Source organism: Embiotoca jacksoni, unplaced genomic scaffold (genome assembly GCF_022577435.1).
Source record: "Embiotoca jacksoni isolate LCO1_2020_lvr unplaced genomic scaffold, fEmbJac1.0.p SCAF_2, whole genome shotgun sequence".
Taxonomy (NCBI): domain Eukaryota; kingdom Metazoa; phylum Chordata; class Actinopteri; family Embiotocidae; genus Embiotoca; species Embiotoca jacksoni.
The window spans coordinates 19995975-20018062 of NW_027185340.1; the positions used below are offsets into that span (position 1 = coordinate 19995975).

At 39.7% G+C, this 22088-nt stretch overlaps 30 non-coding genes across 30 annotated transcripts; all 30 read right to left on the reverse strand.

Annotated features, from left to right (window-relative positions):
- Positions 1–287: 287 nt before the first annotated feature.
- LOC138201706 (5S ribosomal RNA) lies at positions 288–406 on the reverse strand. Its single transcript, XR_011178509.1, has one exon. It is a non-coding gene; the product is annotated as a 5S ribosomal RNA (ribosomal RNA).
- A 673-nt stretch (positions 407–1079) lies between these two features.
- Positions 1080–1198, reverse strand: LOC138201787 (5S ribosomal RNA). The gene has a single exon (XR_011178586.1). It is a non-coding gene; the product is annotated as a 5S ribosomal RNA (ribosomal RNA).
- Positions 1199–1871: 673 nt separating this feature from the next.
- On the reverse strand, positions 1872–1990 carry LOC138201789 (5S ribosomal RNA). The gene has a single exon (XR_011178587.1). It is a non-coding gene; the product is annotated as a 5S ribosomal RNA (ribosomal RNA).
- A 742-nt stretch (positions 1991–2732) lies between these two features.
- LOC138201790 (5S ribosomal RNA) lies at positions 2733–2851 on the reverse strand. Its single transcript, XR_011178588.1, has one exon. It is a non-coding gene; the product is annotated as a 5S ribosomal RNA (ribosomal RNA).
- Positions 2852–3455: 604 nt separating this feature from the next.
- Positions 3456–3574, reverse strand: LOC138201791 (5S ribosomal RNA). The gene has a single exon (XR_011178589.1). It is a non-coding gene; the product is annotated as a 5S ribosomal RNA (ribosomal RNA).
- A 535-nt stretch (positions 3575–4109) lies between these two features.
- Positions 4110–4228, reverse strand: LOC138201751 (5S ribosomal RNA). Its single transcript, XR_011178551.1, has one exon. It is a non-coding gene; the product is annotated as a 5S ribosomal RNA (ribosomal RNA).
- A 673-nt stretch (positions 4229–4901) lies between these two features.
- Positions 4902–5020, reverse strand: LOC138201792 (5S ribosomal RNA). Its single transcript, XR_011178590.1, has one exon. It is a non-coding gene; the product is annotated as a 5S ribosomal RNA (ribosomal RNA).
- A 603-nt stretch (positions 5021–5623) lies between these two features.
- LOC138201745 (5S ribosomal RNA) lies at positions 5624–5742 on the reverse strand. The gene has a single exon (XR_011178545.1). It is a non-coding gene; the product is annotated as a 5S ribosomal RNA (ribosomal RNA).
- Positions 5743–6416: 674 nt separating this feature from the next.
- On the reverse strand, positions 6417–6535 carry LOC138201794 (5S ribosomal RNA). Its single transcript, XR_011178592.1, has one exon. It is a non-coding gene; the product is annotated as a 5S ribosomal RNA (ribosomal RNA).
- Positions 6536–7139: 604 nt separating this feature from the next.
- Positions 7140–7258, reverse strand: LOC138201795 (5S ribosomal RNA). The gene has a single exon (XR_011178593.1). It is a non-coding gene; the product is annotated as a 5S ribosomal RNA (ribosomal RNA).
- A 742-nt stretch (positions 7259–8000) lies between these two features.
- LOC138201796 (5S ribosomal RNA) lies at positions 8001–8119 on the reverse strand. Its single transcript, XR_011178594.1, has one exon. It is a non-coding gene; the product is annotated as a 5S ribosomal RNA (ribosomal RNA).
- Positions 8120–8732: 613 nt separating this feature from the next.
- On the reverse strand, positions 8733–8851 carry LOC138201797 (5S ribosomal RNA). Its single transcript, XR_011178595.1, has one exon. It is a non-coding gene; the product is annotated as a 5S ribosomal RNA (ribosomal RNA).
- A 467-nt stretch (positions 8852–9318) lies between these two features.
- Positions 9319–9437, reverse strand: LOC138201707 (5S ribosomal RNA). Its single transcript, XR_011178510.1, has one exon. It is a non-coding gene; the product is annotated as a 5S ribosomal RNA (ribosomal RNA).
- Positions 9438–10110: 673 nt separating this feature from the next.
- Positions 10111–10229, reverse strand: LOC138201798 (5S ribosomal RNA). Its single transcript, XR_011178596.1, has one exon. It is a non-coding gene; the product is annotated as a 5S ribosomal RNA (ribosomal RNA).
- Positions 10230–10902: 673 nt separating this feature from the next.
- On the reverse strand, positions 10903–11021 carry LOC138201799 (5S ribosomal RNA). Its single transcript, XR_011178597.1, has one exon. It is a non-coding gene; the product is annotated as a 5S ribosomal RNA (ribosomal RNA).
- A 742-nt stretch (positions 11022–11763) lies between these two features.
- Positions 11764–11882, reverse strand: LOC138201800 (5S ribosomal RNA). Its single transcript, XR_011178598.1, has one exon. It is a non-coding gene; the product is annotated as a 5S ribosomal RNA (ribosomal RNA).
- Positions 11883–12486: 604 nt separating this feature from the next.
- Positions 12487–12605, reverse strand: LOC138201801 (5S ribosomal RNA). The gene has a single exon (XR_011178599.1). It is a non-coding gene; the product is annotated as a 5S ribosomal RNA (ribosomal RNA).
- A 535-nt stretch (positions 12606–13140) lies between these two features.
- LOC138201752 (5S ribosomal RNA) lies at positions 13141–13259 on the reverse strand. The gene has a single exon (XR_011178552.1). It is a non-coding gene; the product is annotated as a 5S ribosomal RNA (ribosomal RNA).
- Positions 13260–13932: 673 nt separating this feature from the next.
- On the reverse strand, positions 13933–14051 carry LOC138201802 (5S ribosomal RNA). The gene has a single exon (XR_011178600.1). It is a non-coding gene; the product is annotated as a 5S ribosomal RNA (ribosomal RNA).
- Positions 14052–14724: 673 nt separating this feature from the next.
- Positions 14725–14843, reverse strand: LOC138201803 (5S ribosomal RNA). The gene has a single exon (XR_011178601.1). It is a non-coding gene; the product is annotated as a 5S ribosomal RNA (ribosomal RNA).
- A 536-nt stretch (positions 14844–15379) lies between these two features.
- Positions 15380–15498, reverse strand: LOC138201805 (5S ribosomal RNA). Its single transcript, XR_011178603.1, has one exon. It is a non-coding gene; the product is annotated as a 5S ribosomal RNA (ribosomal RNA).
- Positions 15499–16033: 535 nt separating this feature from the next.
- On the reverse strand, positions 16034–16152 carry LOC138201717 (5S ribosomal RNA). Its single transcript, XR_011178519.1, has one exon. It is a non-coding gene; the product is annotated as a 5S ribosomal RNA (ribosomal RNA).
- A 673-nt stretch (positions 16153–16825) lies between these two features.
- On the reverse strand, positions 16826–16944 carry LOC138201806 (5S ribosomal RNA). The gene has a single exon (XR_011178604.1). It is a non-coding gene; the product is annotated as a 5S ribosomal RNA (ribosomal RNA).
- Positions 16945–17480: 536 nt separating this feature from the next.
- On the reverse strand, positions 17481–17599 carry LOC138201807 (5S ribosomal RNA). The gene has a single exon (XR_011178605.1). It is a non-coding gene; the product is annotated as a 5S ribosomal RNA (ribosomal RNA).
- A 604-nt stretch (positions 17600–18203) lies between these two features.
- On the reverse strand, positions 18204–18322 carry LOC138201808 (5S ribosomal RNA). The gene has a single exon (XR_011178606.1). It is a non-coding gene; the product is annotated as a 5S ribosomal RNA (ribosomal RNA).
- Positions 18323–18857: 535 nt separating this feature from the next.
- On the reverse strand, positions 18858–18976 carry LOC138201718 (5S ribosomal RNA). Its single transcript, XR_011178520.1, has one exon. It is a non-coding gene; the product is annotated as a 5S ribosomal RNA (ribosomal RNA).
- Positions 18977–19649: 673 nt separating this feature from the next.
- LOC138201809 (5S ribosomal RNA) lies at positions 19650–19768 on the reverse strand. Its single transcript, XR_011178607.1, has one exon. It is a non-coding gene; the product is annotated as a 5S ribosomal RNA (ribosomal RNA).
- A 673-nt stretch (positions 19769–20441) lies between these two features.
- On the reverse strand, positions 20442–20560 carry LOC138201696 (5S ribosomal RNA). The gene has a single exon (XR_011178499.1). It is a non-coding gene; the product is annotated as a 5S ribosomal RNA (ribosomal RNA).
- Positions 20561–21233: 673 nt separating this feature from the next.
- LOC138201697 (5S ribosomal RNA) lies at positions 21234–21352 on the reverse strand. The gene has a single exon (XR_011178500.1). It is a non-coding gene; the product is annotated as a 5S ribosomal RNA (ribosomal RNA).
- A 535-nt stretch (positions 21353–21887) lies between these two features.
- Positions 21888–22006, reverse strand: LOC138201746 (5S ribosomal RNA). The gene has a single exon (XR_011178546.1). It is a non-coding gene; the product is annotated as a 5S ribosomal RNA (ribosomal RNA).
- Positions 22007–22088: the final 82 nt, after the last annotated feature.

The following is a 22088-nucleotide window of genomic DNA, read 5'->3' on the forward strand; positions in this document are numbered from 1 at the left end:
TGAAACAAAGAAATCCTTCGTAAAAAAAGAAAGAAATTCTGATATTATTTAATATTTGATCAAAAATACACCAAAATGTGTTTATAGAAGACAACCTGATGATGTCACATAAAAGAACGTGATGATGTCACAGCAGAGAGTGTGATGTTGTAGCAGAAGACAACCTGATGAAACTGTTAATAGTTGTTGACTGCTGTGTTTGTGAAACGTCTTGCTCTTGTAAATAATGAGTGGCGCCCCCTGCTGAGGAAATAAGATAAAATCTTTGACAGATTGTGAAAATAAAATGCTTACAGCACCTGGTATTCCCAGGCGGTCTCCCATCCAAGTACTAACCAGGCCCGACCCTGCTTAGCTTCCGAGATCAGACGAGATCGGGAGTGTTCAGAGTGGTATGGCCGTAAGCGACAATCACAGGCTGTAAGGACCTTTTTAAAGACACCAAAACATAGACAACTTTTCTTCAGGCTGGATCTTACATCTGTTTTTATCCTTCTGTATCTTCAGATACTCGATAGTCATTTCAAAAACATATCAAATTACTGAAAACATGTTCATTTCGGAGGAACCTATAGGAACATAACACTGAAACAAAAACAACCTGAATAAAAAAAGAAAGAAATTCTGATATTATTTAATATTTGATCAAAAATACACCAAAATGTGGTTATAGAAGACAACCTGATGATGTCACATAAAAGAACGTGATGATGTCACAGCAGAGAGTGTGATGTTGTAGCAGAAGCGACCATGATGAAGTCACATAAAAGAATGTGATGATGTCACAGAAGAGAATGTGATGTTGCAGCAGAAGAGAACCTGATGATGTCACATAAAAGAACGTGATGATGTCACAGCAGAGAATGTGATGTTGTAGCAGAAGAGAACCTGATGATGTCACATAAAAGAATGTGATGACGTCACAGCAGAGAATGTGATGTTGTAGCAGAAGACAACCTGATGAAACTGTCATAGGTGTTGACTGCTGTGTTTGTGAAACGTCTTGCTCTTGTAAATAATGAGTGGCGCCCCCTGCTGAGGAAATAAGATAAAATCTTTGACAGATTGTGAAAATAAAATGCTTACAGCACCTGGTATTCCCAGGCGGTCTCCCATCCAAGTACTAACCAGGCCCGACCCTGCTTAGCTTCCGAGATCAGACGAGATCGGGCGTGTTCAGAGTGGTATGGCCGTAAGCGACAATCACAGGCTGTAAGGACCTTTTTAAAGACGCCAAAACACAGACAACTTTTCTTCAGGCTGGATCTTACATCTGTTTTTACCCTTCTGTATCTTCAGATACTCGATAGTCATTTCAAAAACATATCAAATTACTGAAAACATGTTCATTTCGGAGGAACCTATAGGAACATAACACTGAAACAAAGAAATCCTTCGTAAAAAAAGAAAGAAATTCTGATATTATTTAATATTTGATCAAAAATACACCAAAATGTGGTTATAGAAGACAACCTGATGATGTCACATAAAAGAACGTGATGATGTCACAGCAGAGAGTGTGATGTTGTAGCAGAAGCGACCATGATGATGTCACATAAAAGAATGTGATGATGTCACAGCAGAGAATGTGATGTTGTAGCAGAAGCGAACCTGATGATGTCACATAAAAGAATGCGATGATGTCACAGCAGACAGTGTGATGTTGTAGCAGAAGAGAACCTCATGATGTCACATAAAAGAATGTGATGACGTCACAGCAGAGAATGTGATGTTGTAGCAGAAGACAACCTGATGAAACTGTCATAGGTGTTGACTGCTGTGTTTGTGAAACGTCTTGCTCTTGTAAATAATGAGTGGCGCCCCCTGCTGAGGAAATAAGATAAAATCTTTGACAGATTGTGAAAATAAAATGCTTACAGCACCTGGTATTCCCAGGCGGTCTCCCATCCAAGTACTAACCAGGCCCGACCCTGCTTAGCTTCCGAGATCAGACGAGATCGGGCGTGTTCAGAGTGGTATGGCCGTAAGCGACAATCACAGGCTGTAAGGACCTTTTTAAAGACGCCAAAACACAGACAACTTTTCTTCAGGCTGGATCTTACATCTGTTTTTACCCTTCTGTATCTTCAGATACTCGATAGTCATTTCAAAAACATATCAAATTACTGAAAACATGTTCATTTCGGAGGAACCTATAGGAACATAACACTGAAACAAAGAAATCCTTCGTAAAAAAAGAAAGAAATTCTGATATTATTTAATATTTGATCAAAAATACACCAAAATGTGGTTATAGAAGACAACCTGATGATGTCACATAAAAGAACGTGATGATGTCACAGCAGAGAATGTGATGTTGTAGCAGAAGAGAACCTGATGATGTCACATAAAAGAATGCGATGATGTCACAGCAGACAGTGTGATGTTGTAGCAGAAGAGAACCTGATGATGTCACATAAAAGAATGTGATGACGTCACAGCAGAGAATGTGATGTTGTAGCAGAAGAGAACCTGATGATGTCACATAAAAGAATGCGATGATGTCACAGCAGACAGTGTGATGTTGTAGCAGAAGAGAACCTGATGATGTCACATAAAAGAATGTGATGACGTCACAGCAGAGAATGTGATGTTGTAGCAGAAGACAACCTGATGAAACTGTCATAGTTGTTGACTGCTGTGTTTGTGAAACGTCTTGCTCTTGTAAATAATGAGTGGCGCCCCCTGCTGAGGAAATAAGATAAAATCTTTGACAGATTGTGAAAATAAAATGCTTACAGCACCTGGTATTCCCAGGCGGTCTCCCATCCAAGTACTAACCAGGCCCGACCCTGCTTAGCTTCCGAGATCAGACGAGATCGGGCGTGTTCAGAGTGGTATGGCCGTAAGCGACAATCACAGGCTGTAAGGACCTTTTTAAAGACACCAAAACACAGACAACTTTTCTTCAGGCTGGATCTTACATCTGTTTTTATCCTTCTGTATCTTCAGATACTCGATAGTCATTTCAAAAACATATCAAATTACTGAAAACATGTTCATTTCGGAGGAACCTATAGGAACATAACACTGAAACAAAAACATCCTGAATAAAAAAAGAAAGAAATTCTGATATTATTTAATATTTGATCAAAAATACACCAAAATGTGGTTATAGAAGACAACCTGATGATGTCACATAAAAGAACGTGATGATGTCACAGCAGAGAGTGTGATGTTGTAGCAGAAGCGACCATGATGAAGTCACATAAAAGAATGTGATGATGTCACAGAAGAGAATGTGATGTTGTAGCAGAAGAGAACCTGATGATGTCACATAAAAGAATGTGATGACGTCACAGCAGAGAATGTGATGTTGTAGCAGAAGACAACCTGATGAAACTGTCATAGTTGTTGACTGCTGTGTTTGTGAAACGTCTTGCTCTTGTAAATAATGAGTGGCGCCCCCTGCTGAGGAAATAAGATAAACTCTTTGACAGATTGTGAAAATAAAATGCTTACAGCACCTGGTATTCCCAGGCGGTCTCCCATCCAAGTACTAACCAGGCCCGACCCTGCTTAGCTTCCGAGATCAGACGAGATCGGGCGTGTTCAGAGTGGTATGGCCGTAAGCGACAATCACAGGCTGTAAGGACCTTTTTAAAGACACCAAAACACAGACAACTTTTCTTCAGGCTGGATCTTACATCTGTTTTTATCCTTCTGTATCTTCAGATACTCGATAGTCATTTCAAAAACATATCAAATTACTGAAAACATGTTCATTTCGGAGGAACCTATAGGAACATAACACTGAAACAAAGAAATCCTTCGTAAAAAAAGAAAGAAATTCTGATATTATTTAATATTTGATCAAAAATACACCAAAATGTGTTTATAGAAGACAACCTGATGATGTCACATAAAAGAACGTGATGATGTCACAGCAGAGAGTGTGATGTTGTAGCAGAAGACAACCTGATGATGTCACATAAAAGAATGTGATGACGTCACAGCAGAGAATGTGATGTTGTAGCAGAAGACAACCTGATGAAACTGTCATAGTTGTTGACTGCTGTGTTTGTGAAACGTCTTGCTCTTGTAAATAATGAGTGGCGCCCCCTGCTGAGGAAATAAGATAAAATCTTTGACAGATTGTGAAAATAAAATGCTTACAGCACCTGGTATTCCCAGGCGGTCTCCCATCCAAGTACTAACCAGGCCCGACCCTGCTTAGCTTCCGAGATCAGACGAGATCGGGCGTGTTCAGAGTGGTATGGCCTTAAGCGACAATCACAGGCTGTAAGGACCTTTTTAAAGACGCCAAAACACAGACAACTTTTCTTCAGGCTGGATCTTACATCTGTTTTTACCCTTCTGTATCTTCAGATAGTCGATAGTCATTTCAAAAACATATCAAATTACTGAAAACATGTTCATTTCGGAGGAACCTATAGGAACATAACACTGAAACAAAGAAATCCTTCGTAAAAAAAGAAAGAAATTCTGATATTATTTAATATTTGATCAAAAATACACCAAAATGTGGTTATAGAAGACAACCTGATGATGTCACATAAAAGAACGTGATGATGTCACAGCAGAGAGTGTGATGTTGTAGCAGAAGCGACCATGATGATGTCACATAAAAGAATGTGATGATGTCACAGCAGAGAATGTGATGTTGTAGCAGAAGCGAACCTGATGATGTCACATAAAAGAATGCGATGATGTCACAGCAGACAGTGTGATGTTGTAGCAGAAGAGAAACTCATGATGTCACATAAAAGAATGTGGTGACGTCACAGCAGAGAATGTGATGTTGTAGCAGAAGACAACCTGATGAAACTGTCATAGGTGTTGACTGCTGTGTTTGTGAAACGTCTTGCTCATGTAAATAATGAGTGGCGCCCCCTGCTGAGGAAATAAGATAAAATCTTTGACAGATTGTGAAAATAAAATGCTTACAGCACCTGGTATTCCCAGGCGGTCTCCCATCCAAGTACTAACCAGGCCCGACCCTGCTTAGCTTCCGAGATCAGACGAGATCGGGCGTGTTCAGAGTGGTATGGCCGTAAGCGACAATCACAGGCTGTAAGGACCTTTTTAAAGACACCAAAACACAGACAACTTTTCTTCAGGCTGGATCTTACATCTGTTTTTACCTTTCTGTATCTTCAGATACTCGATAGTCATTTCAAAAACATATCAAATTACTGAAAACATGTTCATTTCGGAGGAACCTATAGGAACATAACACTGAAACAAAAACATCCTGAATAAAAAACAAAGAAATTCTGATATTATTTAATATTTGATCAAAAATACACCAAAATGTGGTTATAGAAGACAACCTGATGATGTCACATAAAAGAACGTGATGATGTCACAGCAGAGAGTGTGATGTTGTAGCAGAAGCGACCATGATGAAGTCACATAAAAGAATGTGATGATGTCACAGCAGAGAATGTGATGTTGTAGCAGAAGAGAACCTGATGATGTCACATAAAAGAATGTGATGACGTCACAGCAGAGAATGTGATGTTGTAGCAGAAGACAACCTGATGAAACTGTCATAGTTGTTGACTGCTGTGTTTGTGAAACGTCTTGCTCTTGTAAATAATGAGTGGCGCCCCCTGCTGAGGAAATAAGATAAAATCTTTGACAGATTGTGAAAATAAAATGCTTACAGCACCTGGTATTCCCAGGCGGTCTCCCATCCAAGTACTAACCAGGCCCGACCCTGCTAAGCTTCCGAGATCAGACGAGATCGGGCGTGTTCAGAGTGGTATGGCCGTAAGCGACAATCACAGGATGTAAGGACCTTTTTAAAGACGCCAAAACACAGACAACTTTTCTTCAGGCTGGATCTTACATCTGTTTTTATCCTTCTGTATCTTCAGATACTCGATAGTCATTTCAAAAACATATCAAATTACTGAAAACATGTTCATTTCGGAGGAACCTATAGGAACATAACACTGAAACAAAGAAATCCTTCGTAAAAAAAGAAAGAAATTCTGATATTATTTAATATTTGATCAAAAATACACCAAAATGTGTTTATAGAAGACAACCTGATGATGTCACATAAAAGAACGTGATGATGTCACAGCAGAGAGTGTGATGTTGTAGCAGAAGCGACCATGATGATGTCACATAAAAGAATGTGATGATGTCACAGCAGAGAATGTGATGTTGTAGCAGAAGCGAACCTGATGATGTCACATAAAAGAATGCGATGATGTCACAGGCAGACAGTGTGATGTTGTAGCAGAAGAGAACCTCATGATGTCACATAAAAGAATGTGATGACGTCACAGCAGAGAATGTGATGTTGTAGCAGAAGACAACCTGATGAAACTGTCATAGGTGTTGACTGCTGTGTTTGTGAAACGTCTTGCTCTTGTAAATAATGAGTGGCGCCCCCTGCTGAGGAAATAAGATAAAATCTTTGACAGATTGTGAAAATAAAATGCTTACAGCACCTGGTATTCCCAGGCGGTCTCCCATCCAAGTACTAACCAGGCCCGACCCTGCTTAGCTTCCGAGATCAGACGAGATCGGGCGTGTTCAGAGTGGTATGGCCGTAAGCGACAATCACAGGCTGTAAGGACCTTTTTAAAGACGCCAAAACACAGACAACTTTTCTTCAGGCTGGATCTTACATCTGTTTTTATCCTTCTGTATCTTCAGATACTCGATAGTCATTTCAAAAACATATCAAATTACTGAAAACATGTTCATTTCGGAGGAACCTATAGGAACATAACACTGAAACAAAAACATCCTGAATAAAAAAAGAAAGAAATTCTGATATTATTTAATATTTGATCAAAAATACACCAAAATGTGGTTATAGAAGACAACCTGATGATGTCACATAAAAGAACGTGATGATGTCACAGCAGAGAGTGTGATGTTGTAGCAGAAGCGACCATGATGAAGTCACATAAAAGAATGTGATGATGTCACAGAAGAGAATGTGATGTTGTAGCAGAAGAGAACCTGATGATGTCACATAAAAGAATGTGATGACGTCACAGCAGAGAATGTGATGTTGTAGCAGAAGACAACCTGATGAAACTGTCATAGTTGTTGACTGCTGTGTTTGTGAAACGTCTTGCTCTTGTAAATAATGAGTGGCGCCCCCTGCTGAGGAAATAAGATAAAATCTTTGACAGATTGTGAAAATAAAATGCTTACAGCACCTGGTATTCCCAGGCGGTCTCCCATCCAAGTACTAACCAGGCCCGACCCTGCTTAGCTTCCGAGATCAGACGAGATCGGGCGTGTTCAGAGTGGTATGGCCGTAAGCGACAATCACAGGCTGTAAGGACCTTTTTAAAGACGCCAAAACACAGACAACTTTTCTTCAGGCTGGATCTTACATCTGTTTTTACCCTTCTGTGTCTTCAGATACTCGATAGTCATTTCAAAAACATATCAAATTACTGAAAACATGTTCATTTCGGAGGAACCTATAGGAACATAACACTGAAACAAAGAAATCCTTTGTAAAAAAAGAAAGAAATTCTGATATTATTTAATATTTGATCAAAAATACACCAAAATGTGGTTATAGAAGACAACCTGATGATGTCACATAAAAGAACGTGATGATGTCACAGCAGAGAATGTGATGTTGTAGCAGAAGAGAACCTGATGATGTCACATAAAAGAATGCGATGATGTCACAGCAGACAGTGTGATGTTGTAGCAGAAGAGAACCTGATGATGTCACATAAAAGAATGTGATGACGTCACAGCAGAGAATGTGATGTTGTAGCAGAAGAGAACCTGATGATGTCACATAAAAGAATGCGATGATGTCACAGCAGACAGTGTGATGTTGTAGCAGAAGAGAACCTGATGATGTCACATAAAAGAATGTGATGACGTCACAGCAGAGAATGTGATGTTGTAGCAGAAGACAACCTGATGAAACTGTCATAGTTGTTGACTGCTGTGTTTGTGAAACGTCTTGCTCTTGTAAATAATGAGTGGCGCCCCCTGCTGAGGAAATAAGATAAAATCTTTGACAGATTGTGAAAATAAAATGCTTACAGCACCTGGTATTCCCAGGCGGTCTCCCATCCAAGTACTAACCAGGCCCGACCCTGCTTAGCTTCCGAGATCAGACGAGATCGGGCGTGTTCAGAGTGGTATGGCCGTAAGCGACAATCACAGGCTGTAAGGACCTTTTTAAAGACACCAAAACACAGACAACTTTTCTTCAGGCTGGATCTTACATCTGTTTTTATCCTTCTGTATCTTCAGATACTCGATAGTCATTTCAAAAACATATCAAATTACTGAAAACATGTTCATTTCGGAGGAACCTATAGGAACATAACACTCTGACACAAAACACAAAAACATCCTGAATAAAAAAAGAAAGAAATTCTGATATTATTTAATATTTGATCAAAAATACACCAAAATGTGGTTATAGAAGACAACCTGATGATGTCACATAAAAGAACGTGATGATGTCACAGCAGAGAGTGTGATGTTGTAGCAGAAGCGACCATGATGAAGTCACATAAAAGAATGTGATGATGTCACAGAAGAGAATGTGATGTTGTAGCAGAAGAGAACCTGATGATGTCACATAAAAGAATGTGATGACGTCACAGCAGAGAATGTGATGTTGTAGCAGAAGACAACCTGATGAAACTGTCATAGTTGTTGACTGCTGTGTTTGTGAAACGTCTTGCTCTTGTAAATAATGAGTGGCGCCCCCTGCTGAGGAAATAAGATAAACTCTTTGACAGATTGTGAAAATAAAATGCTTACAGCACCTGGTATTCCCAGGCGGTCTCCCATCCAAGTACTAACCAGGCCCGACCCTGCTTAGCTTCCGAGATCAGACGAGATCGGGCGTGTTCAGAGTGGTATGGCCGTAAGCGACAATCACAGGCTGTAAGGACCTTTTTAAAGACACCAAAACACAGACAACTTTTCTTCAGGCTGGATCTTACATCTGTTTTTATCCTTCTGTATCTTCAGATACTCGATAGTCATTTCAAAAACATATCAAATTACTGAAAACATGTTCATTTCGGAGGAACCTATAGGAACATAACACTGAAACAAAGAAATCCTTCGTAAAAAAAGAAAGAAATTCTGATATTATTTAATATTTGATCAAAAATACACCAAAATGTGTTTATAGAAGACAACCTGATGATGTCACATAAAAGAACGTGATGATGTCACAGCAGAGAGTGTGATGTTGTAGCAGAAGACAACCTGATGAAACTGTTAATAGTTGTTGACTGCTGTGTTTGTGAAACGTCTTGCTCTTGTAAATAATGAGTGGCGCCCCCTGCTGAGGAAATAAGATAAAATCTTTGACAGATTGTGAAAATAAAATGCTTACAGCACCTGGTATTCCCAGGCGGTCTCCCATCCAAGTACTAACCAGGCCCGACCCTGCTTAGCTTCCGAGATCAGACGAGATCGGGAGTGTTCAGAGTGGTATGGCCGTAAGCGACAATCACAGGCTGTAAGGACCTTTTTAAAGACACCAAAACATAGACAACTTTTCTTCAGGCTGGATCTTACATCTGTTTTTATCCTTCTGTATCTTCAGATACTCGATAGTCATTTCAAAAACATATCAAATTACTGAAAACATGTTCATTTCGGAGGAACCTATAGGAACATAACACTGAAACAAAAACAACCTGAATAAAAAAAGAAAGAAATTCTGATATTATTTAATATTTGATCAAAAATACACCAAAATGTGGTTATAGAAGACAACCTGATGATGTCACATAAAAGAACGTGATGATGTCACAGCAGAGAGTGTGATGTTGTAGCAGAAGCGACCATGATGAAGTCACATAAAAGAATGTGATGATGTCACAGAAGAGAATGTGATGTTGCAGCAGAAGAGAACCTGATGATGTCACATAAAAGAACGTGATGATGTCACAGCAGAGAATGTGATGTTGTAGCAGAAGAGAACCTGATGATGTCACATAAAAGAATGTGATGACGTCACAGCAGAGAATGTGATGTTGTAGCAGAAGACAACCTGATGAAACTGTCATAGGTGTTGACTGCTGTGTTTGTGAAACGTCTTGCTCTTGTAAATAATGAGTGGCGCCCCCTGCTGAGGAAATAAGATAAAATCTTTGACAGATTGTGAAAATAAAATGCTTACAGCACCTGGTATTCCCAGGCGGTCTCCCATCCAAGTACTAACCAGGCCCGACCCTGCTTAGCTTCCGAGATCAGACGAGATCGGGCGTGTTCAGAGTGGTATGGCCGTAAGCGACAATCACAGGCTGTAAGGACCTTTTTAAAGACGCCAAAACACAGACAACTTTTCTTCAGGCTGGATCTTACATCTGTTTTTACCCTTCTGTATCTTCAGATACTCGATAGTCATTTCAAAAACATATCAAATTACTGAAAACATGTTCATTTCGGAGGAACCTATAGGAACATAACACTGAAACAAAGAAATCCTTCGTAAAAAAAGAAAGAAATTCTGATATTATTTAATATTTGATCAAAAATACACCAAAATGTGGTTATAGAAGACAACCTGATGATGTCACATAAAAGAACGTGATGATGTCACAGCAGAGAGTGTGATGTTGTAGCAGAAGCGACCATGATGATGTCACATAAAAGAATGTGATGATGTCACAGCAGAGAATGTGATGTTGTAGCAGAAGCGAACCTGATGATGTCACATAAAAGAATGCGATGATGTCACAGCAGACAGTGTGATGTTGTAGCAGAAGAGAACCTCATGATGTCACATAAAAGAATGTGATGACGTCACAGCAGAGAATGTGATGTTGTAGCAGAAGACAACCTGATGAAACTGTCATAGGTGTTGACTGCTGTGTTTGTGAAACGTCTTGCTCTTGTAAATAATGAGTGGCGCCCCCTGCTGAGGAAATAAGATAAAATCTTTGACAGATTGTGAAAATAAAATGCTTACAGCACCTGGTATTCCCAGGCGGTCTCCCATCCAAGTACTAACCAGGCCCGACCCTGCTTAGCTTCCGAGATCAGACGAGATCGGGCGTGTTCAGAGTGGTATGGCCGTAAGCGACAATCACAGGCTGTAAGGACCTTTTTAAAGACGCCAAAACACAGACAACTTTTCTTCAGGCTGGATCTTACATCTGTTTTTACCCTTCTGTATCTTCAGATACTCGATAGTCATTTCAAAAACATATCAAATTACTGAAAACATGTTCATTTCGGAGGAACCTATAGGAACATAACACTGAAACAAAGAAATCCTTCGTAAAAAAAGAAAGAAATTCTGATATTATTTAATATTTGATCAAAAATACACCAAAATGTGGTTATAGAAGACAACCTGATGATGTCACATAAAAGAACGTGATGATGTCACAGCAGAGAATGTGATGTTGTAGCAGAAGAGAACCTGATGATGTCACATAAAAGAATGCGATGATGTCACAGCAGACAGTGTGATGTTGTAGCAGAAGAGAACCTGATGATGTCACATAAAAGAATGTGATGACGTCACAGCAGAGAATGTGATGTTGTAGCAGAAGAGAACCTGATGATGTCACATAAAAGAATGCGATGATGTCACAGCAGACAGTGTGATGTTGTAGCAGAAGAGAACCTGATGATGTCACATAAAAGAATGTGATGACGTCACAGCAGAGAATGTGATGTTGTAGCAGAAGACAACCTGATGAAACTGTCATAGTTGTTGACTGCTGTGTTTGTGAAACGTCTTGCTCTTGTAAATAATGAGTGGCGCCCCCTGCTGAGGAAATAAGATAAAATCTTTGACAGATTGTGAAAATAAAATGCTTACAGCACCTGGTATTCCCAGGCGGTCTCCCATCCAAGTACTAACCAGGCCCGACCCTGCTTAGCTTCCGAGATCAGACGAGATCGGGCGTGTTCAGAGTGGTATGGCCGTAAGCGACAATCACAGGCTGTAAGGACCTTTTTAAAGACACCAAAACACAGACAACTTTTCTTCAGGCTGGATCTTACATCTGTTTTTATCCTTCTGTATCTTCAGATACTCGATAGTCATTTCAAAAACATATCAAATTACTGAAAACATGTTCATTTCGGAGGAACCTATAGGAACATAACACTGAAACAAAAACATCCTGAATAAAAAAAGAAAGAAATTCTGATATTATTTAATATTTGATCAAAAATACACCAAAATGTGGTTATAGAAGACAACCTGATGATGTCACATAAAAGAACGTGATGATGTCACAGCAGAGAGTGTGATGTTGTAGCAGAAGCGACCATGATGAAGTCACATAAAAGAATGTGATGATGTCACAGAAGAGAATGTGATGTTGTAGCAGAAGAGAACCTGATGATGTCACATAAAAGAATGTGATGACGTCACAGCAGAGAATGTGATGTTGTAGCAGAAGACAACCTGATGAAACTGTCATAGTTGTTGACTGCTGTGTTTGTGAAACGTCTTGCTCTTGTAAATAATGAGTGGCGCCCCCTGCTGAGGAAATAAGATAAACTCTTTGACAGATTGTGAAAATAAAATGCTTACAGCACCTGGTATTCCCAGGCGGTCTCCCATCCAAGTACTAACCAGGCCCGACCCTGCTTAGCTTCCGAGATCAGACGAGATCGGGCGTGTTCAGAGTGGTATGGCCGTAAGCGACAATCACAGGCTGTAAGGACCTTTTTAAAGACACCAAAACACAGACAACTTTTCTTCAGGCTGGATCTTACATCTGTTTTTATCCTTCTGTATCTTCAGATACTCGATAGTCATTTCAAAAACATATCAAATTACTGAAAACATGTTCATTTCGGAGGAACCTATAGGAACATAACACTGAAACAAAGAAATCCTTCGTAAAAAAAGAAAGAAATTCTGATATTATTTAATATTTGATCAAAAATACACCAAAATGTGTTTATAGAAGACAACCTGATGATGTCACATAAAAGAACGTGATGATGTCACAGCAGAGAGTGTGATGTTGTAGCAGAAGACAACCTGATGATGTCACATAAAAGAATGTGATGACGTCACAGCAGAGAATGTGATGTTGTAGCAGAAGACAACCTGATGAAACTGTCATAGTTGTTGACTGCTGTGTTTGTGAAACGTCTTGCTCTTGTAAATAATGAGTGGCGCCCCCTGCTGAGGAAATAAGATAAAATCTTTGACAGATTGTGAAAATAAAATGCTTACAGCACCTGGTATTCCCAGGCGGTCTCCCATCCAAGTACTAACCAGGCCCGACCCTGCTTAGCTTCCGAGATCAGACGAGATCGGGCGTGTTCAGAGTGGTATGGCCTTAAGCGACAATCACAGGCTGTAAGGACCTTTTTAAAGACGCCAAAACACAGACAACTTTTCTTCAGGCTGGATCTTACATCTGTTTTTACCCTTCTGTATCTTCAGATAGTCGATAGTCATTTCAAAAACATATCAAATTACTGAAAACATGTTCATTTCGGAGGAACCTATAGGAACATAACACTGAAACAAAGAAATCCTTCGTAAAAAAAGAAAGAAATTCTGATATTATTTAATATTTGATCAAAAATACACCAAAATGTGGTTATAGAAGACAACCTGATGATGTCACATAAAAGAACGTGATGATGTCACAGCAGAGAGTGTGATGTTGTAGCAGAAGCGACCATGATGATGTCACATAAAAGAATGTGATGATGTCACAGCAGAGAATGTGATGTTGTAGCAGAAGCGAACCTGATGATGTCACATAAAAGAATGCGATGATGTCACAGCAGACAGTGTGATGTTGTAGCAGAAGAGAAACTCATGATGTCACATAAAAGAATGTGGTGACGTCACAGCAGAGAATGTGATGTTGTAGCAGAAGACAACCTGATGAAACTGTCATAGGTGTTGACTGCTGTGTTTGTGAAACGTCTTGCTCATGTAAATAATGAGTGGCGCCCCCTGCTGAGGAAATAAGATAAAATCTTTGACAGATTGTGAAAATAAAATGCTTACAGCACCTGGTATTCCCAGGCGGTCTCCCATCCAAGTACTAACCAGGCCCGACCCTGCTTAGCTTCCGAGATCAGACGAGATCGGGCGTGTTCAGAGTGGTATGGCCGTAAGCGACAATCACAGGCTGTAAGGACCTTTTTAAAGACACCAAAACACAGACAACTTTTCTTCAGGCTGGATCTTACATCTGTTTTTATCCTTCTGTATCTTCAGATACTCGATAGTCATTTCAAAAACATATCAAATTACTGAAAACATGTTCATTTCGGAGGAACCTATAGGAACATAACACTGAAACAAAGAAATCCTTCGTAAAAAAAGAAAGAAATTCTGATATTATTTAATATTTGATCAAAAATACACCAAAATGTGGTTATAGAAGACAACCTGATGATGTCACATAAAAGAACGTGATGATGTCACAGCAGAGAGTGTGATGTTATAGCAGAAGCGACCATGATGATGTCACATAAAAGAATGTGATGATGTCACAGCAGAGAATGTGATGTTGTAGCAGAAGCGAACCTGATGATGTCACATAAAAGAATGCGATGATGTCACAGCAGACAGTGTGATGTTGTAGCAGAAGAGAACCTCATGATGTCACATAAAAGAATGTGATGACGTCACAGCAGAGAATGTGATGTTGTAGCAGAAGACAACCTGATGAAACTGTCATAGTTGTTGACTGCTGTGTTTGTGAAACGTCTTGCTCTTGTAAATAATGAGTGGCGCCCCCTGCTGAGGAAATAAGATAAAATCTTTGACAGATTGTGAAAATAAAATGCTTACAGCACCTGGTATTCCCAGGCGGTCTCCCATCCAAGTACTAACCAGGCCCGACCCTGCTTAGCTTCCGAGATCAGACGAGATCGGGCGTGTTCAGAGTGGTATGGCCGTAAGCGACAATCACAGGCTGTAAGGACCTTTTTAAAGACGCCAAAACACAGACAACTTTTCTTCAGGCTGGATCTTACATCTGTTTTTACCCTTCTGTATCTTCAGATACTCGATAGTCATTTCAAAAACATATCAAATTACTGAAAACATGTTCATTTCGGAGGAACCTATAGGAACATAACACTGAAACAAAGAAATCCTTCGTAAAAAAAGAAAGAAATTCTGATATTATTTAATATTTGATCAAAAATACACCAAAATGTGGTTATAGAAGACAACCTGATGATGTCACATAAAAGAATGCGATGATGTCACAGCAGACAGTGTGATGTTGTAGCAGAAGAGAACCTGATGATGTCACATAAAAAGAATGTGATGACGTCACAGCAGAGAATGTGATGTTGTAGCAGAAGACAACCTGATGAAACTGTCATAGGTGTTGACTGCTGTGTTTGTGAAACGTCTTGCTCTTGTAAATAATGAGTGGCGCCCCCTGCTGAGGAAATAAGATAAAATCTTTGACAGATTGTGAAAATAAAATGCTTACAGCACCTGGTATTCCCAGGCGGTCTCCCATCCAAGTACTAACCAGGCCCGACCCTGCTTAGCTTCCGAGATCAGACGAGATCGGGCGTGTTCAGAGTGGTATGGCCGTAAGCGACAATCACAGGCTGTAAGGACCTTTTTAAAGACACCAAAACACAGACAACTTTTCTTCAGGCTGGATCTTACATCTGTTTTTATCCTTCTGTATCTTCAGATACTCGATAGTCATTTCAAAAACATATCAAATTACTGAAAACATGTTCATTTCGGAGGAACCTATAGGAACATAACACTGAAACAAAAACATCCTGAATAAAAAAAGAAAGAAATTCTGATATTATTTAATATTTGATCAAAAATACACCAAAATGTGGTTATAGAAGACAACCTGATGATGTCACATAAAAGAACGTGATGATGTCACAGCAGAGAGTGTGATGTTGTAGCAGAAGACAACCTGATGATGTCACATAAAAGAATGTGATGACGTCACAGCAGAGAATGTGATGTTGTAGCAGAAGACAACCTGATGAAACTGTCATAGTTGTTGACTGCTGTGTTTGTGAAACGTCTTGCTCTTGTAAATAATGAGTGGCGCCCCCTGCTGAGGAAATAAGATAAAATCTTTGACAGATTGTGAAAATAAAATGCTTACAGCACCTGGTATTCCCAGGCGGTCTCCCATCCAAGTACTAACCAGGCCCGACCCTTCTTAGCTTCCGAGATCAGACGAGATCGGGCGTGTTCAGAGTGGTATGGCCGTAAGCGACAATCACAGGCTGTAAGGACCTTTTTAAAGACGCCAAAACACAGACAACTTTTCTTCAGGCTGGATCTTACATCTGTTTTTACCCTTCTGTATCTTCAGATACTCGATAGTCATTTCAAAAACATATCAAATTACTGAAAACATGTTCATTTCGGAGGAACCTATAGGAACATAACACTGAAACAAAGAAATCCTTCGTAAAAAAAGAAAGAAATTCTGATATTATTTAATATTTGATCAAAAATACACCAAAATGTGGTTATAGAAGACAACCTGATGATGTCACATAAAAGAACGTGATGATGTCACAGCAGAGAGTGTGATGTTGTAGCAGAAGCGACCATGATGATGTCACATAAAAGAATGTGATGATGTCACAGCAGAGAATGTGATGTTGTAGCAGAAGCGAACCTGATGATGTCACATAAAAGAATGCGATGATGTCACAGCAGACAGTGTGATGTTGTAGCAGAAGAGAACCTCATGATGTCACATAAAAGAATGTGATGACGTCACAGCAGAGAATGTGATGTTGTAGCAGAAGACAACCTGATGAAACTGTCATAGGTGTTGACTGCTGTGTTTGTGAAACGTCTTGCTCATGTAAATAATGAGTGGCGCCCCCTGCTGAGGAAATAAGATAAAATCTTTGACAGATTGTGAAAATAAAATGCTTACAGCACCTGGTATTCCCAGGCGGTCTCCCATCCAAGTACTAACCAGGCCCGACCCTGCTTAGCTTCCGAGATCAGACGAGATCGGGCGTGTTCAGAGTGGTATGGCCGTAAGCGACAATCACAGGCTGTAAGGACCTTTTTAAAGACACCAAAACACAGACAACTTTTCTTCAGGCTGGATCTTACATCTGTTTTTATCCTTCTGTATCTTCAGATACTCGATAGTCATTTCAAAAACATATCAAATTACTGAAAACATGTTCATTTCGGAGGAACCTATAGGAACATAACACTGAAACAAAGAAATCCTTCGTAAAAAAAGAAAGAAATTCTGATATTATTTAATATTTGATCAAAAATACACCAAAATGTGGTTATAGAAGACAACCTGATGATGTCACATAAAAGAATGCGATGATGTCACAGCAGACAGTGTGATGTTGTAGCAGAAGAGAACCTGATGATGTCACATAAAAAGAATGTGATGACGTCACAGCAGAGAATGTGATGTTGTAGCAGAAGACAACCTGATGAAACTGTCATAGGTGTTGACTGCTGTGTTTGTGAAACGTCTTGCTCTTGTAAATAATGAGTGGCGCCCCCTGCTGAGGAAATAAGATAAAATCTTTGACAGATTGTGAAAATAAAATGCTTACAGCACCTGGTATTCCCAGGCGGTCTCCCATCCAAGTACTAACCAGGCCCGACCCTGCTTAGCTTCCGAGATCAGACGAGATCGGGCGTGTTCAGAGTGGTATGGCCGTAAGCGACAATCACAGGCTGTAAGGACCTTTTTAAAGACACCAAAACACAGACAACTTTTCTTCAGGCTGGATCTTACATCTGTTTTTATCCTTCTGTATCTTCAGATACTCGATAGTCATTTCAAAAACATATCAAATTACTGAAAACATGTTCATTTCGGAGGAACCTATAGGAACATAACACTGAAACAAAAACATCCTGAATAAAAAAAGAAAGAAATTCTGATATTATTTAATATTTGATCAAAAATACACCAAAATGTGGTTATAGAAGACAACTTGATGATGTCACATAAAAGAACGTGATGATGTCACAGCAGAGAGTGTGATGTTGTAGCAGAAGCGACCATGATGAAGTCACATAAAAGAATGTGATGATGTCACAGAAGAGAATGTGATGTTGTAGCAGAAGAGAACCTGATGATGTCACATAAAAGAATGTGATGACGTCACAGCAGAGAATGTGATGTTGTAGCAGAAGACAACCTGATGAAACTGTCATAGTTGTTGACTGCTGTGTTTGTGAAACGTCTTGCTCTTGTAAATAATGAGTGGCGCCCCCTGCTGAGGAAATAAGATAAACTCTTTGACAGATTGTGAAAATAAAATGCTTACAGCACCTGGTATTCCCAGGCGGTCTCCCATCCAAGTACTAACCAGGCCCGACCCTGCTTAGCTTCCGAGATCAGACGAGATCGGGCGTGTTCAGAGTGGTATGGCCGTAAGCGACAATCACAGGCTGTAAGGACCTTTTTAAAGACACCAAAACACAGACAACTTTTCTTCAGGCTGGATCTTACATCTGTTTTTATCCTTCTGTATCTTCAGATACTCGATAGTCATTTCAAAAACATATCAAATTACTGAAAACATGTTCATTTCGGAGGAACCTATAGGAACATAACACTGAAACAAAGAAATCCTTCGTAAAAAAAGAAAGAAATTCTGATATTATTTAATATTTGATCAAAAATACACCAAAATGTGTTTATAGAAGACAACCTGATGATGTCACATAAAAGAACGTGATGATGTCACAGCAGAGAGTGTGATGTTGTAGCAGAAGACAACCTGATGATGTCACATAAAAGAATGTGATGACGTCACAGCAGAGAATGTGATGTTGTAGCAGAAGACAACCTGATGAAACTGTCATAGTTGTTGACTGCTGTGTTTGTGAAACGTCTTGCTCTTGTAAATAATGAGTGGCGCCCCCTGCTGAGGAAATAAGATAAAATCTTTGACAGATTGTGAAAATAAAATGCTTACAGCACCTGGTATTCCCAGGCGGTCTCCCATCCAAGTACTAACCAGGCCCGACCCTTCTTAGCTTCCGAGATCAGACGAGATCGGGCGTGTTCAGAGTGGTATGGCCGTAAGCGACAATCACAGGCTGTAAGGACCTTTTTAAAGACGCCAAAACACAGACAACTTTTCTTCAGGCTGGATCTTACATCTGTTTTTACCCTTCTGTATCTTCAGATACTCGATAGTCATTTCAAAAACATATCAAATTACTGAAAACATGTTCATTTCGGAGGAACCTATAGGAACATAACACTGAAACAAAGAAATCCTTCGTAAAAAAAGAAAGAAATTCTGATATTATTTAATATTTGATCAAAAATACACCAAAATGTGGTTATAGAAGACAACCTGATGATGTCACATAAAAGAACGTGATGATGTCACAGCAGAGAGTGTGATGTTGTAGCAGAAGCGACCATGATGATGTCACATAAAAGAATGTGATGATGTCACAGCAGAGAATGTGATGTTGTAGCAGAAGCGAACCTGATGATGTCACATAAAAGAATGCGATGATGTCACAGCAGACAGTGTGATGTTGTAGCAGAAGAGAACCTCATGATGTCACATAAAAGAATGTGATGACGTCACAGCAGAGAATGTGATGTTGTAGCAGAAGACAACCTGATGAAACTGTCATAGGTGTTGACTGCTGTGTTTGTGAAACGTCTTGCTCATGTAAATAATGAGTGGCGCCCCCTGCTGAGGAAATAAGATAAAATCTTTGACAGATTGTGAAAATAAAATGCTTACAGCACCTGGTATTCCCAGGCGGTCTCCCATCCAAGTACTAACCAGGCCCGACCCTGCTTAGCTTCCGAGATCAGACGAGATCGGGCGTGTTCAGAGTGGTATGGCCGTAAGCGACAATCACAGGCTGTAAGGACCTTTTTAAAGACACCAAAACACAGACAACTTTTCTTCAGGCTGGATCTTACATCTGTTTTTATCCTTCTGTATCTTCAGATACTCGATAGTCATTTCAAAAACATATCAAATTACTGAAAACATGTTCATTTCGGAGGAACCTATAGGAACATAACACTGAAACAAAGAAATCCTTCGTAAAAAAAGAAAGAAATTCTGATATTATTTAATATTTGATCAAAAATACACCAAAATGTGGTTATAGAAGACAACCTGATGATGTCACATAAAAGAACGTGATGATGTCACAGCAGAGAGTGTGATGTTGTAGCAGAAGCGACCATGATGATGTCACATAAAAGAATGTGATGATGTCACAGCAGAGAATGTGATGTTGTAGCAGAAGCGAACCTGATGATGTCACATAAAAGAATGCGATGATGTCACAGCAGACAGTGTGATGTTGTAGCAGAAGAGAACCTCATGATGTCACATAAAAGAATGTGATGACGTCACAGCAGAGAATGTGATGTTGTAGCAGAAGACAACCTGATGAAACTGTCATAGGTGTTGACTGCTGTGTTTGTGAAACGTCTTGCTCTTGTAAATAATGAGTGGCGCCCCCTGCTGAGGAAATAAGATAAAGTCTTTGACAGATTGTGAAAATAAAATGCTTACAGCACCTGGTATTCCCAGGCGGTCTCCCATCCAAGTACTAACCAGGCCCGACCCTGCTTAGCTTCCGAGATCAGACGAGATCGGGCGTGTTCAGAGTGGTATGGCCGTAAGCGACAATCACAGGCTGTAAGGACCTTTTTAAAGACGCCAAAACACAGACAACTTTTCTTCAGGCTGGATCTTACATCTGTTTTTATCCTTCTGTATCTTCAGATACTCGATAGTCATTTCAAAAACATATCAAATTACTGAAAACATGTTCATTTCGGAGGAACCTATAGGAACATAACACTGAAACAAAGAAATCCTTCGTAAAAAAAGAAAGAAATTCTGATATTATTTAATATTTGATCAAAAATACACCAAAATGTGGTTATAGAAGACAACCTGATGATGTCACATAAAAGAACGTGATGATGTCACAGCAGAGAGTGTGATGTTATAGCAGAAGCGACCATGATGATGTCACATAAAAGAATGTGATGATGTCACAGCAGAGAATGTGATGTTGTAGCAGAAGCGAACCTGATGATGTCACATAAAAGAATGCGATGATGTCACAGCAGACAGTGTGATGTTGTAGCAGAAGAGAACCTCATGATGTCACATAAAAGAATGTGATGACGTCACAGCAGAGAATGTGATGTTGTAGCAGAAGACAACCTGATGAAACTGTCATAGTTGTTGACTGCTGTGTTTGTGAAACGTCTTGCTCTTGTAAATAATGAGTGGCGCCCCCTGCTGAGGAAATAAGATAAAATCTTTGACAGATTGTGAAAATAAAATGCTTACAGCACCTGGTATTCCCAGGCGGTCTCCCATCCAAGTACTAACCAGGCCCGACCCTGCTTAGCTTCCGAGATCAGACGAGATCGGGCGTGTTCAGAGTGGTATGGCCGTAAGCGACAATCACAGGCTGTAAGGACCTTTTTAAAGACACCAAAACACAGACAACTTTTCTTCAGGCTGGATCTTACATCTGTTTTTATCCTTCTGTATCTTCAGATACTCGATAGTCATTTCAAAAACATATCAAATTACTGAAAACATGTTCATTTCGGAGGAACCTATAGGAACATAACACTGAAACAAAGAAATCCTTCGTAAAAAAAGAAAGAAATTCTGATATTATTTAATATTTGATCAAAAATACACCAAAATGTGGTTATAGAAGACAACCTGATGATGTCACATAAAAGAACGTGATGATGTCACAGCAGAGAATGTGATGTTGTAGCAGAAGAGAACCTGATGATGTCACATAAAAGAATGTGATGACGTCACAGCAGAGAATGTGATGTTGTAGCAGAAGACAATCTGATGAAACTGTCATAGTTGTTGACTGCTGTGTTTGTGAAACGTCTTGCTCTTGTAAATAATGAGTGGCGCCCCCTGCTGAGGAAATAAGATAAAATCTTTGACAGATTGTGAAAATAAAATGCTTACAGCACCTGGTATTCCCAGGCGGTCTCCCATCCAAGTACTAACCAGGCCCGACCCTGCTAAGCTTCCGAGATCAGACGAGATCGGGCGTGTTCAGAGTGGTATGGCCGTAAGCGACAATCACAGGCTGTAAGGACCTTTTTAAAGACGCCAAAACACAGACAACTTTTCTTCAGGCTGGATCTTACATCTGTTTT